Genomic DNA, 13,603 nt, shown 5'->3' with positions numbered 1-13,603 from the left:
TACACAAGATGTTTGTTGGTGCCCGGTTGAATACAAAAGCTTTCCCAGCAAGGACATTCTGTTCCTTAGCATGGAGAAAGTTTTGTTTCTGTTTTCTCCATCCATCACCCCAGCTCCCCAGAGTGGTTAAGCTTGCACAGAAGAAATGGCATGTCAGCGGGAGAGAAGAGTTTATCATTCAACTTGGTTGGGGGGAAAGGGCAAGCAGTAATGATGCCGTGATCCTTAAGGTGCATGATGTTGGTGGGGGGGGGGAGGAAGGTACTATGCTTAAGAACAGGCACAGCCTTTAGCTTTCCCAAAAACTGTCGTTCCCTAGAAAGCGGAGAGGAAAGGGCATTTGTGAGGCTCAGAATTTCAGTTGGCAAGAATCTCAGATAAGAGAGAAGAATCTGCTGGGGGGAAAAATGCCTCAGGTGATGGGCAAACCTGTCACAAGACATGAGTTGTATGCAGAGATTCAAGGAGAGTCTGCTATCAGAGTTGATAAAACAACCCAAATTCTGGCACAGCTACTCTCTGGACCGCTCCAGTCCAGCCTGACAAAAGGGGCTTGAGTTTGTTCTTCATTCACTTGCAGCTCAGGTTCAGTCCCTGGCAGCAGAATCCGCTGTCTGGAAAGGCCTTACCGAAGAGCCACTGTTGGAGAGTGCCCAGTCCTGAGCGGCATGCCCCCCCCCCCCCCGGTCTGAATCTGTGTGAAACAGCTTTGTTTCTCCTCAGGCTCCAGTGCCAGCTCCCTGAGCAGGGAAGAAGCCGTTCCAGCCATCCAGCTGTACAAGCAGCCCTTGCTGACTTGAGGGGAAGGGGGGTGGGGTGGGCTTGTCAGCTCCTCTCCCCTCTCTCATTTGCACGGTGGAGTTGCAGGCGACAGGCTCTAGCGCAGAGGAAACAATGCCTCCTGGCATTTAACCATCGTCAGCACTTCTGTCCCCAAAGACCCTGGGCGGGCCTGCTGCTGCTGCGGATCCTGCCGTGCAGTAAGGAGGATGTAATAACTCATCAGGTGCGGGTTTAGCCAAATTGTATAGCCTCTGTCTCGCTGGCTTAATGCAAGGAAGGGCTGGAATCCAGGGCCACGCAGCCTTCCGACATTTCCTCCAAAAACAGGAACCTGGTCCAGGAATACGCTACAGATACTTGCTTTTTCAAAAAGGTGTGGCTCAAGCGGTTGCCTCGTGTGGATTACTTTTGCAGGGTCCACACCTCAAAGCTCTGTTAGGACTACAGAGAAAAGCGGGGTGGGGGTCAGGCTTGCCCCAAGGCTTTTGTCCTCCAAGCCAAGTCCAGGGACCCGATAAGGGTAGGCAGCCCTTTGGGGCTTGGGCAGGCTTCTACAGCGCTCGGGTTACACCTCCAGCTGAGTCACCCAGAGCTCTGTTTAGCTTTATGCCTGACCTTTCTGTGGGCCGTGGTGGGATTTCATTCTCTCCTTGCCTCTCAACTGCTGGGCGCGTCTGAAATAAGAGTCGGGCTCCCTGGTGAAATTGAAACTGGCCATCCCCTTGAAGGAAGCAGAAGGGGCTGCAACCCTTTTGAGACGGTTATCTGATACAAGATACTGCAGCAGAAGGGTTTGATTGCGGGGGGGGGGGGAGTGGACCCTCCTCTGTGGCAAAGCCATTACACTGAGAAGAATTTCTTCTGCCCCTTTACCCATAGTTCTGGGCCCCCCAACTAGTTGAGGATACCAAGCAAGTAAATTTTGCACGTGTTTGTATAATGGTCACTTTGGGATTGGGACGAGAATGCAAACCTCACAAGCACTCGACCTCTTTTTCTGTATTTTCAACGCAAGTGGAGGTTCTGAGGCCGAGTTCCTGCCAAGTATCACGGTGTGGCAGAAAGGGCTGAATTGACTTGGTGCAGAATGCTGTTCTTGGGGGTAAATGGAGCAAATTGTGTGCCCTTCTAGTCCTGCTAAGGCAGACTGAGTGAAGAAATTCTTGGTGGAGTGAAATTCAGCTATGATGCTCCATTCCAAAGCTTTTGTACCCAGTTTTTTACTACTTAAAAGAGTCTCAAAGTGGCTTCCCGTTCTCTCCCCACAGCAGACACCCTGTGAGGGAGGTGGGGCTGAGAGAGCTCTGAGAGAACTGACTGACCCAAGGTCACCCAGCTGGCTGCAGGTGGAGAAGTGAAGCACAGATTGGTGGTTGCTGCTCTTAACCCCCTTCACCAAGCTGGTTCTTTCCATGGCAACTGGCTGGCCACTCTGTGAAACAGGGCGCTCAATTAGATGGTCTGTTAGCCTGGTCTGACCCAGCAGGGCTCTTCCTATGGGAGGGTGGACGATACGAAGTTAAGACTAGGCCTTGCAGGAGAAGGCCTGTTCCCTCGATCATCAGCCATGCTCTAGCACATAAGTGCCCCACTGCATTGGACCCCAGGAGCTATTTAGTCCAGCATTCTGTGCCCTGTAATGGTGAACTAGTGTTTCCCTTGTCTCAACTGGTGGTCTCAAAATGAACATGAGAGCTTCCATGCTCTTGTACTACCCCATATCCTTGGGGTAAACGGAGAGCCGCATCATACCGTTGGACCCCTTGGCCAATCTGGTGCAGCCTGTAGCCCCCTTGGAATAATTTCAAAGTACCTATGAATGTAAATGACAGCTTTAGATACCTGCAACAACGGTGAGGTGGGGGGGGGGAAAGAGCTGTGAATTCTACTGGTGACAAAATCAAGTGGCACCTTTAAGACCAACAAAGATTTATTCAAGGCGTGAGCTTTCGAGTGCAAGCACTTCCTCAGACTAAGAACTGACCATCATAACAGTAGGAATATAAAAGCAAAAGTTAATCTTGTTAAATTAATAAACTGTCACAGCAACCAAACACAGCCAAACCAGCCAATAAAACTCTCAAAGCCAGTGATTTACGGCTCATACCTTACTGGTGTCCTGCTAATACTGCTGTGGTTTGGTGCCTACATAAGTAACAGAAGGAAATGCTAAATTTCAGTTAAGACGTTCGTGAAAATAAACATGTAATTCTGCCTGCCCCCCCCCCCCCATTCACGTTCATGAACCCCAGGAAACGCTGCTGTAGAGGAAGGAGCTACTGCTCAGTGTCAGAGCACAGTTTTGTGCGCAGAAGGTCCCAGCAGGTTCAGTTCCCGGCAGTTCCAGCAATAAGGCTTGAAGAGATGCTGCCAGCCAGAGCAGACAAGCCTGGTCTGGCTACACCAATGCAGTGATTCCACAGAAAGCAGTTTTGTTTGTTTACGTGGCTGGTGTTGATCGGGTTTCCGGACAGCACGGTTGCTGCAGAGGTAGTCCCATGCCTCAGGGCCCGTCTTCCCCGGTCCCCTTCCTCACCCAGTAATGCAAGAGGTGCCATCTCACGCCATGTCAGCTGCAGCAAGAATAAATACAGGACTTCTGGATCTTGGAAAACCTCACAAAATGCTACTCGTGCACAATGTTTTATGGAATTGCATCTGAAAGAGTGGGCTCTAGTCCACAAACGTTCACATTGGAATAAAATGACCTAGTCTTTAGGGTGCCACAAGACTCTTATTTGTTTTTGTTCATCCCAAGAATCCCCCCACCCCGACTGAAGGTCACATAACTGAAAGATGGGATCAGGGTTGGGAAAGACAGCTGGAAGTTTACTTGATCCCATGACAAAAATCCAATGGAACAAGCTTGAAGGCATCTGGAAAGGAGGAACACCCAACCTGAGATGGATTGACTCCTTCAAAGAAGGCATGACCCTCCATTTGCGAGACCTGAGAATGGTGACCAGAGGATGTTTTGGAGGTCAGTAATTGATTGGGTCTCCATAAAACCAAGGTCACTTGATGATAATACACACACACAGCCCAGGTTTGAATCGTGGCATTTTTAAGGGACAAGGAGTTGAAATGGAGGCCTTTACATTTCTTGAGCCATTTTTACATAACTAGTGCAGTCTGATGAGTTCTTCCAAGGGCAACAAAAAATGAATTGTGATTCCAGAGGCGATGGGAAATGGATGCCAGGGACAGGCGAGGGTGACAGGAGGGTTTTCATGCTGCTGCACCTTCATTTCACAAGCCCTTCCTGCATATTGCTCTTGCGTGTTTTCTGCTTTTCCCTCTGAAACAAGACGGGCTGGGAAGTTAGCATGCTAAAAATGGTCACTCCAGCCCCGTTCTCCATCTTTTAAGTTGTCAAAGGCAATTCTCGTTTCCAGTCGGTACCCACCTACTTCTGTGGAGCACATTTTTAAAAACAGAGTTTCTAAGGAATTTCTTGCGCCTACAATTCTGACCTCTCTTATCCTCAAGTAGTTTGCAGTTTCAGAGTGAGGCTGAGGTCAGCCTGAAAGGTTTAGGGCCGAATATAGGTTTAAATGTTAACTTTACCAGCTCCCTGCTGCCTGTATGCTCCGGTGCACATGATCACAGAACATGATCACAGGTGGTTGGTCTTGAAACCAACAGAGATCCAGCCTCATCCTCTAGATCCAATAAATGGGAATCAGGAGCAGACCAAATCCCTGCCCTTCTGCAGGCCTCCAGGTGTCATAATCCTGGTGCTTTGAGCTCAGCTGTATCTAAATGTGGGATTCTTTGCACAGCAGGGAGGCACGGTGCACGTGCGGCAGGGGGGGATAGGCTGTGACAAAGGGCGGCTGGATTCCTGCACCTTCAAGAGCTGCCTAGAAGAAGATGTTTTGAAGGGCAGAGAAGCAGCGCTACCCCAAAGCGTGGTCCACTGCCACTCTTCAGCCATGTGTAAATACCACTTATCACCCTTGTCACCATCCCTATATGGGGCTGTGGGGTTGTTTCCCCTCCATGAAAGATAAAAATGATGTTTTTTGACCAGGCATGCACCACGCTTCCCCTTGCCAGGGGATGCCTTTCAAAGAAGTGGCTACCCAGAGGTCCTGCCTTTTGCCTGTGCAGGCTTTTTACAGTTAATAGTTAATGGTTGGATGTATCAAAGTAAGATTTTATATGTACTGTAATAGGATTTCAGGTGTTGCACGTTGCCGGAGGACCCTCCAGGTGGGCAGCAACTAAAATCTAATAAATAATACATCAACCTGGTGTAGATTGAGGCAATTAAAGGGGAAAATGGAATGTTTGATACCATTTTCGGGAGAGCAGGCCAGGATTACCACAGGCGGTGCTGCTGAGCAGCACAGATCCTCACCTGCCTGGTCCCCGGTTAGGTCTTTCAACTTCTTGCGAAGCCACCTGAGCAAACTACAAGTCTGACTCTAATTCAACAGCAGCCTCCCCCTGGCCAAAGCCCAGCTGAGGTCACACAGAATGGGAGGAAGGAGTCTGAAAAGGGAGAGCAAAAGGGTGACTATTCTGCACCAAAAAAAACCAGAGTCCAGTAGCACCTTTAAGACCAACAAAGATTTATTCACTCTTCCTCAGGATACCCATTTGAATCTATCCTTATAGAAGGCACGACATTTAGCCTCTTAGAATGGCTTTGTTGGTCTTAAAGATGCTACTGGCTGAGGAAGAGTGCTTGCACTCGAAAGCTCACACCTTAAATAAATCTTTGTTGATTTTAAAGGTGCCACTGGACTCTGATTTCATTGTGCTACTTCAGACCAACACGGTTACCCATTTGAATCTATTCTGCACTAAGGCAGGGCAAGGCACTGAGGGCCTGAAATGGAATTTGCTAGACTGAAGATGCAGGGCTAGCAGCGGGGCAAGGGGGTGATGAGACGACACAGAGCCCTAGATGTTGGAATGGCTGCATGTGAATATGCCAGGACTACATCTCCCAGCAAGCTGAGAGGCGACAGGGCACAGGAAAGGGTACGTTGTGCTAAGTATGGCATAGGCCACATCCTTGCTAGGTGACCTGACCTTTCTCTGAAGGGCACTGTATTTATAGGGATGCCGATGGCACTGAGTGGCAGGCACAGGGGTTGGCATTCCTATCTCGACAGTGCTCTTTCACAAGTGCCCCAGTGCTCACACACATGCACACATCCCATCCCGTGGACAAGGGCAACCTAAACTTGCAGCAGTGGGGAGAGGGAGGTTGGACTGTGAGCCTCCATTCCCCGTCTGTCAAATGGGCGCAGTGCAAGAGCAACCTTGCCCCTGCTTTGATATTGATGAAACTAAAGAGGAAAACTGTGAAGCATTCCAGAAAGTCAACATCAGCAAAAACTGTATTAAGTACTGGAGGAGTTTCAGGGGGTGGTGGGCAGCATGGAGGCCCCTCCACCAGGGACTCAGTTGCCCTGATTGCCCTCCCCTATGGCAGGCAGGGGGACCTTGACCTTTGTGGTATAGTTCCATTGAGAGCCAGTTTGGTGTACTGGTTAGGAGTGTGGACTTCTAATCTGCTATGCCGGGTTCAATTCTGCACTCCCCCACATGCAGCCAGCTGGGTGACCTTGGGCTCCCCACCCACTCCTGGCTCCACCCCCAAAGTCCTCAGATATTTCCCACCCCATAGCTAACAGCTCTATCCTATCTCTGTGGTCTGGAGCTGTAATTCTTATAGATCTACAGGCCACACCTGAAGGTGGACAACCACACTCTCTGGTCAACCCACACGATGCTGGGCCAAGCAGAGATGGGAGAGAAAGCAAATCTCCTCCTTCTACTGAACCCAACAAGTGAGCCGAGCTGCATGTCACACGTCAGGCCGACAACAGCCCAACCCCATAGAGGTGATCCGAAAGGCTCTCTCAGGCCAGCCACACGTGAGCCCCTGAAGCTGCCTGAAGCTGAATCCGGCCCTGGGTCAATTGAGGTCGCCCTTGACTAGCAGTGGCTCTCCAGGGATTTCAGCCCGTGTTTTTCTCACCACCTACTGCCTGGCCTTTTTAACTGAAGATGCCGGGGACTGAACCTGGGACCTTCTGCATGGCAAGCAGATGCTCTGCCCCTGAGCTACAGCCCACAAGGCCTACCCCGCCCAGCAACCTGAAGCGATGGACCGAGGATTACACAGGGCCAGGCTGTCCTTCGTCGTGGGCCTGAGACCTTTTCACTGGCTCCAAGGCATTGCTATTTCGGTGCAGCAGCTCACAACACCGGGCCAGGCCGGGGACAAGCCAAGCGCATCCAACCTGCGCAGCCCAAGCGAAAGGGGATGGTGGGTATTACACGGCGGTGACCCCAGATAATAAACTTGATTGACGGTGGCATGTTCCTGGACGTTTTGTGGCAGTGTGTGAGATCGGAACATTGACTGGAGAGATTAGACTGGAAACGAGATTAGAGAGAAAACTTGAATGAAATTAGGTGGGCTGATGATAAGGATCTGGGGGAGAGAATTAGGGAGAAGAGCATTAGGAGCCCAGATAAAGGAGGATTAGAGGGAAAGCGCTGTTCAGCTGGGCAGACGGAGAGAGATGCAGAAACGGAATCCTGCAGCAAGGGATTTGTCGGGTGTTTAAGGAGCTTTCCGAGCAAGGCATAATGATGCTTCCAGCCCCCTGATTTGTATGGGTGAGCAGACAAGACAAACACAAACCTGCCTGTTGCTGGTTGGCAACAACTTGTCCTCCCTTTGTGGAACAGCTGTGATGACACAGAACTTCCACAAACATTTTAACTGCTCAAGGAGAGTGACAAATTGCAAAAGAAGAATCTCATGGAACCTTAAAGAGAAACGCATGAAACTGCCTTACGCTGTTGGTCCATAAGGGTCTGAACTGTCTACTCAGACAGGCAGCAGCTCTTCAGAATCTCAGGCAATGATTCTGGGTCCACATCCTGGTCTTTTGCCCAGGATCTAGAGAATCGCAAAGCCTGGATTTGCCAATAGAATTGAACCAGGATAGCAGTGTAGTTACAGTGTCAGACTAAAGTATCAGCATCCCAAGCTCAGATCCCTGTTCAGCCATGGCAGTTTGCTAGGTGACTCATTTCTAACCTATCCTACCTCGCAGGATGGTTGTGAGGGTAAAACGTGGGAGCAGAGAACAGTGTGCAACAGAGGAAAGATGGGATTAAAATGTACTAAAATATCTGAAACATCAACGGGCTTCCCCTGCCGGTTTGGCTCCCCCCCCCCCCATATCTCCTCCCTCATTTGCAGGAGGTGTTTCTATCAGATGCACAGGAGAACCGGTCTGGGAGGAATTTTTCCTCATACTGCTCTGTCCTCCAAGTCATTCAGCAGAGTCTGCCTGTGCCTTGTTGCTAACCCTGAATTTCTTTTCCAGAGAGAGATTCTTGATACCATATTTTGCATGTGGACATTGACCTCCGATCCACCCTGCTACTTCAGATAGAACATCTGGTGGTTTTTTTTTGTTGCCAAGTTTGTGTTATTTTTGCCTCTGTAATTGTCTCGGTGCCTCCCGGAAGCCCTGGGGAAGAGTAAAAGCATCAGGTTTGGGCCTGGACACAACATCTAATTTATTGCCTATGTGCGTACCGGAGACTGTGCTGGCAACCACCAGGCATAGCCTTGGACGCAACTATTTGTCTAAATTCCTTTAACAGCCACCTGTGCTCGTGACCCTCACTACAAGCACTGGCAGGGAATGCCACCGTTTAATTATGAACTGAGGAAAGATGTAACTTGGTTTCTTTCTGTCTTGAACTCTAGTGGAGGTTTCCAAACGAGGGTTTGGGGTTCTGGTAGTAGACAGTGGCCACAAGGGTCGTTTTTGCTCTTGCTTCTCCCTGCATAGCAACTTGAGTCTTCCTTGGTGATCTTCCTTCCAAGTATTAGCTGTAGCTGCCCCTGCTGACCTTCTGGGCTCTGACAAGATCAGACCAGGTTGGGCTGTCAGTTTTGTAGAGGTATTTTAGGGTTAACAGCAAATGCCTGCCTTTCAAAGTTTTGATGGAGGGAATGTGGGTAAGCCACGGCTCAATCCCAACTGCAGGGCTTCTGGAGAGTGCAAGAAGAACATGCGGAGTGAACAGGCTCTGCTGCCAATGCTAGGGGCTTTCCTACACGGATCTTTGGGGGCCGAGACATCCAAAAGCAAGACTCACTCCCTGGTGCTGCCGCCGACTCCTTCCTCGTGGCAGAGTGGAGAATAGCCTTGCTGGTGTGTCCGACTGGGCCTTTTTATCAGCACAGATGCTGCAATGGCCAGGAGCCACTGACCCGCCCAAAACAAACGTCTTCGATGATCCAAATAAGGCGGAAACATCAGAAACGTACTTCTAATCAAGCCGCTGCATTCTACCAGAGTTATTGTGATAAACTTTGCTTCTTGAAAGCGGTTGCAAAACTGGAAGCCCTGCAGAACATGAAGATGAAGGTTCTGGGAAGGCAAGGAAAGCGAAGCAGCATGGGGAAAGAGCCTCTTGTGGCGCAGAGTGGTAAGGCAGCAGAAATGCAGTCTGAAAGCTCTGCCCATGAGGCTGGGAGTTCAATCCCAGCAGACGGCTCAAGGTTGACTCGGCCTTCCATCCTTCCGAGGTCGGTAAAATGAGTACCCAGCTTGCTGGGGGATAAATGGTAATGACTGGGGAAGGCACTGGCAAACCACCCCGTATTGAGTCTGCCATGAAAACGCTAGAGGGCGTCACCCCAAGGGTCAGACATGACCCGGTGCTTGCACAGGGGATACCTTTACCTTTTTAAGGGGAAAGAAGGGTGTGTGTGTGAAAGAACAGGAACTTACACAGAGAACAAGAGCATGTCAGAAAAGATTAGAGTTTTCCCAGCCCACAACAGCTGTTCCAGTTTCTGACCTCTTCCTGCCTCTATGAGGACTAGAAACCTGTAGGGATAAAGCTCATGTGTCAGAATCTGACAGGGAACAGCCTGAATACACAAAGCTGCCTTATACTGAGTCAGATCCTTGGTCTGTCGAGATTAGTCTTGTCTACTCTTTCCGGCAATGCCTTCCCGGTGTCTCAGATGGGGTCCTTCACAATCACCTACTCTCTGGTCCTTGGAAGTGAAGATGCTGGCGATTGATCCCGGGACCTTCTGTGTACGAAGCAGAGACTCAGCCATTGAGCCCCGCTCTCTGCTGCTGCTAACGTTTCTAGGGTTTATTTACTGCTAAAGGATGGTGATTCCAAGAATGTATTTATATATATACATCTAAGAGTGGAAAAGAATGAGAATAGCCTCTTCAGACGCCTGTATTATTTAATGCGCTACGGAAATGGAAAGAGAGTAGTTTCTAAGTGGAGTAATGGCATTTGATTTGTAGGTCTGGGAAACCCAAATAACGGTGTGTAAATCACTCCCGAAAACGTCTTCAGGGGGAAATATTTCACAAATCAAGTGGCCCTTCGAGCTCCAAATGCCAAGGAAACTTTGTCAGTCCCGGGAAAAGGGGGTGGGTGGGGGTGGAGTCCTAATATGGGATTTCATTTGAGCCGGGCAGGGTTTCTGCTTCCGTCGCTGTTTTCTGTGCCTGCGAGAACCCAATAAAACGGATTCCTCGGCCTCAGTCTCCTGAGCAGGCGCAGAGTGCTTACGGTGCAAAGGCTCGTCAAGTTGCAGCCAACTTACGGTGTCCCTGCACGGTTTGCAAGACAAGAGATGAACAGAAACGGCTTGCCTCTACATAGTGACCCTGGACTTCCTTCGTGGTCTCCCATCCAACTATTAATCTGGGCCAAACCTGCTTAGCTTCTGAGATCTAACCGGATTGGGCTGGCCTGGGCCATTCGCATGAAGGCATAGCACAGCCTTCCTCAACTGTTTTACCTTTGAGGAACCCCTGTAATATTCTTCAGGCTTCGAGAAACCCCAGAAGTGGCACCATCGTGCAGAATATGGTTGGGAAGCAGAGCTGTGGACACGCCCACCAGAGGCCCCTCCCCTTCCGTCCCCTTCCAAGCCCATCAGTGGCCATGGGGGGTTAACATGACCATATATGGTATATCACCTGATAAATGTTTAACAAACAAACAAAAATATATTAAAATTAATTAACTCCACACATTCAGGAAACCGTTTTAGGCCTTCAAGAACCCCCAGAGTTTCATGAAACCCTAGTTGAGAAATCCTGGCATACTGGTTATTTACTGGTGGAAAAGCACTTTAAAAAAACACATAATTTATCTCTCACCTTTCCACCCAAAGAAGCTTATATCCTCCTCCTCTCCTTCATTTTACCTCCACAACAACCCTGCAAGGTGGGTTAGGCTGACTGTGTGTGACTGGCAACCTGGGAGGGGGGGGGTTTGCTCTGCCACACTGGCTCTACACACACAGAGGAAATCAGAACTCAGAAAATTTGGGCAGATGTGTGTGGCTTGGGAGCAGACGTGAGCCCCAGGATCACCTCCCCGCCAAAAAAACTTCAACCGGAGTATCGGCCCCTGTCATTTTGTTGTTGGAACAAACATGCTACACAAGGCCCGGCAGAAGAGGCCAAAAATAGAACAGAATGTGACTGGGCAACTTTCCCACCGGGAGCCTTTTTCGGGGTGTGTGTGTGTGGGGGGGGGGAGCAGCACAAGGCCAAGCAGCAGCTGCTCTTCATAACTCAGCCTGGAAAGGTGGGGAGGGGGGGGAGACACTGAGCTTTGGCTTGTCTGATAGGAGCTGTCTGGACACTGCGGGAGGAGGCAGAGATGGCCAAAGAGGGCATTCTTGCCCACGGCACTGCGGGCGGCTTCTCCTGTGGCGCGTGTGCAGGCACAGATGGTGGCCTGCCAGGGTGGGTGCAGCACTGGGGCTGGCTCTGGCCTCCTTCCGTCAGACACTGGAGTTGCCTTCAGTGTTATCCTGCAGCTCTAGGGCAGGGTGGGCCAACCCGTGTGTCAGGGCACCTCTGAAGGTGGGTTGCGGGCCAGCCCGCTCCAGTGGCCGCCCCTGACCTTCTTATGGCTCTCTTTGAAGGTGACCAGATTGCCCCACTTTTGGAGGGACATCCGGGGGCACCTGGCAAACTGTACTTATGTTGAAATTAATACATACATTCTATGAAACTTTTTGTTGCTCCATATAGACCAAATTTTTAATCAAGAACCCCCCAGGTCAATGGTGTCCCGCTTTATGAATGTTAAAATCTGGTCCCCTTACTCTCTTTGGCATTTTGGAAGCCAAGATCTGACCCAGGAAACAGCATCTGCCATGTCCTGTAATCGTTGGTAGGAAGGTATCCTGGTGGTTACTAGAGTGTGTTTCTTAGGGGGGATTTTCTTGGGGGGGGCTTAGAGAGGAGGAGGAAGTAGCCCAAGACTGGGATGGAACCTCCATATCCAAAGGCTGTGCATGTCCGAATGCCAGTTGCTTGAGGTTCATGGGGGGCAGCTGCCCCCTTTCTGTGATGTTAGCGGGTCCCTCCAAAACTCTTGGTTAGCCACTGTAGAAAAGGGAATGCTGGACTGGATGGGTGCCCAGGGCACCAAAAAAACTTGGGCCACCTCCGGATGGCTCACCATGCTGAGTAAATTTGAACTGACGGGTCACCATACTAAAAAGCTTGGGAATTATTGCACTAGGATATGAAGGACTACAAACACACAGGGCTGGAGAGGGACTGAATTCGAATCCTGACTCACTGGGAGTACTAGGGGCTGCCATGGCCTCCGAACCTCTCATAGGGCATTTAAGATAATAAGATGAGCAAATCCTGCAAGGAGCTGCTTGGCAGGAGCTGGCCTTGGCTCAGCAGCGGAAGGTCCCCTGGAATCTCCAGTTAAAAGAACACAGGTTGCAGGTGTTGGCGAAGGCCAACCCCCCCCCCCCTCCACAGATCCTATATTGCGGCTGCCAATCACAGGACAGATTGTGTGGTCATGCCTGGGGAGGACACTGGAGTACACCCTCCAAAGCAGTCATTTTCTCCAGGGGATCTGATCCCCGCAGTCTGGAGATGAGCTGTAATTCTGGAGGATCTCCAGGTCCCACCTAGAGGCTGGCATCCCTGCTTGGCTAGATCAATGGTCTACTACAGCCTTTCCAGACTAGAGATCCCACTTAGCTGTAAGGACTTGACATCAGAGTCAGGTGACAGGAAGACGGAAACTCAGAGCTATGACCTCATCATTGGCAAGGCCAGGTCTGGGGCTGGTGGAGCAGGAGGTCATGGGCAGGAAACACCAGGCAAGGCATCAGGTCATGCCCCAGAGTGAGGGACAAGCCACAGGGCCCTGGAGGAATCCTCTGCAGCTGCCGCCTGGCCTTGCTGCTGCATCCTGTGGATCTTCTCAGTTCACTTGCACAAACAGGCCAGAAGAACGGGGTGCATCCCCTGCAGCAATGGAACAGCGATGGAAATGGTGGCTGTAGAAATCAGCTTCCAGGGTGGGCCTAGGGTTGCCAGCTCTGGGTTTTGCGGATGGAGCCTGAGGACAGCAGGCATTGGTGAGTGACTTCAAAGGCTGTTGTTATGTTGTTATGTGCCAAGTCGTGTCCGACCCATCGCGACCCCATGGACAATGATCCTCCAGGCCTTCCTGTCCTCTACCATTCCCCGGAGTCCATTTAAGCTTGCACCGACTGCTTCAGTGACTCCATCCAGCCACCTCATTCTCTGTCGTCCCCTTCTTCTTTTGCCCTTAATCGCTCCCAGCATTAGGCTCTTCTCCAGGGAGTCCTTCCTTCTCATGAGGTGGCCAAAGTATTTGAGTTTCATCTTCAGGATCTGGCCTTCTAAAGAGCAGTCAGGGCTGATCTCCTCTAGGATTGACCGGTTTGTTCGCCTTGCAGTCCAAGGGACTCGCAAGAGTCTTCTCCAGCACCAGA

Source organism: Paroedura picta, chromosome 1, assembly GCF_049243985.1.
Source record: "Paroedura picta isolate Pp20150507F chromosome 1, Ppicta_v3.0, whole genome shotgun sequence".
NCBI lineage: Eukaryota > Metazoa > Chordata > Lepidosauria > Squamata > Gekkonidae > Paroedura > Paroedura picta.
Note: the sequence above shows the minus strand (reverse complement) of the source record.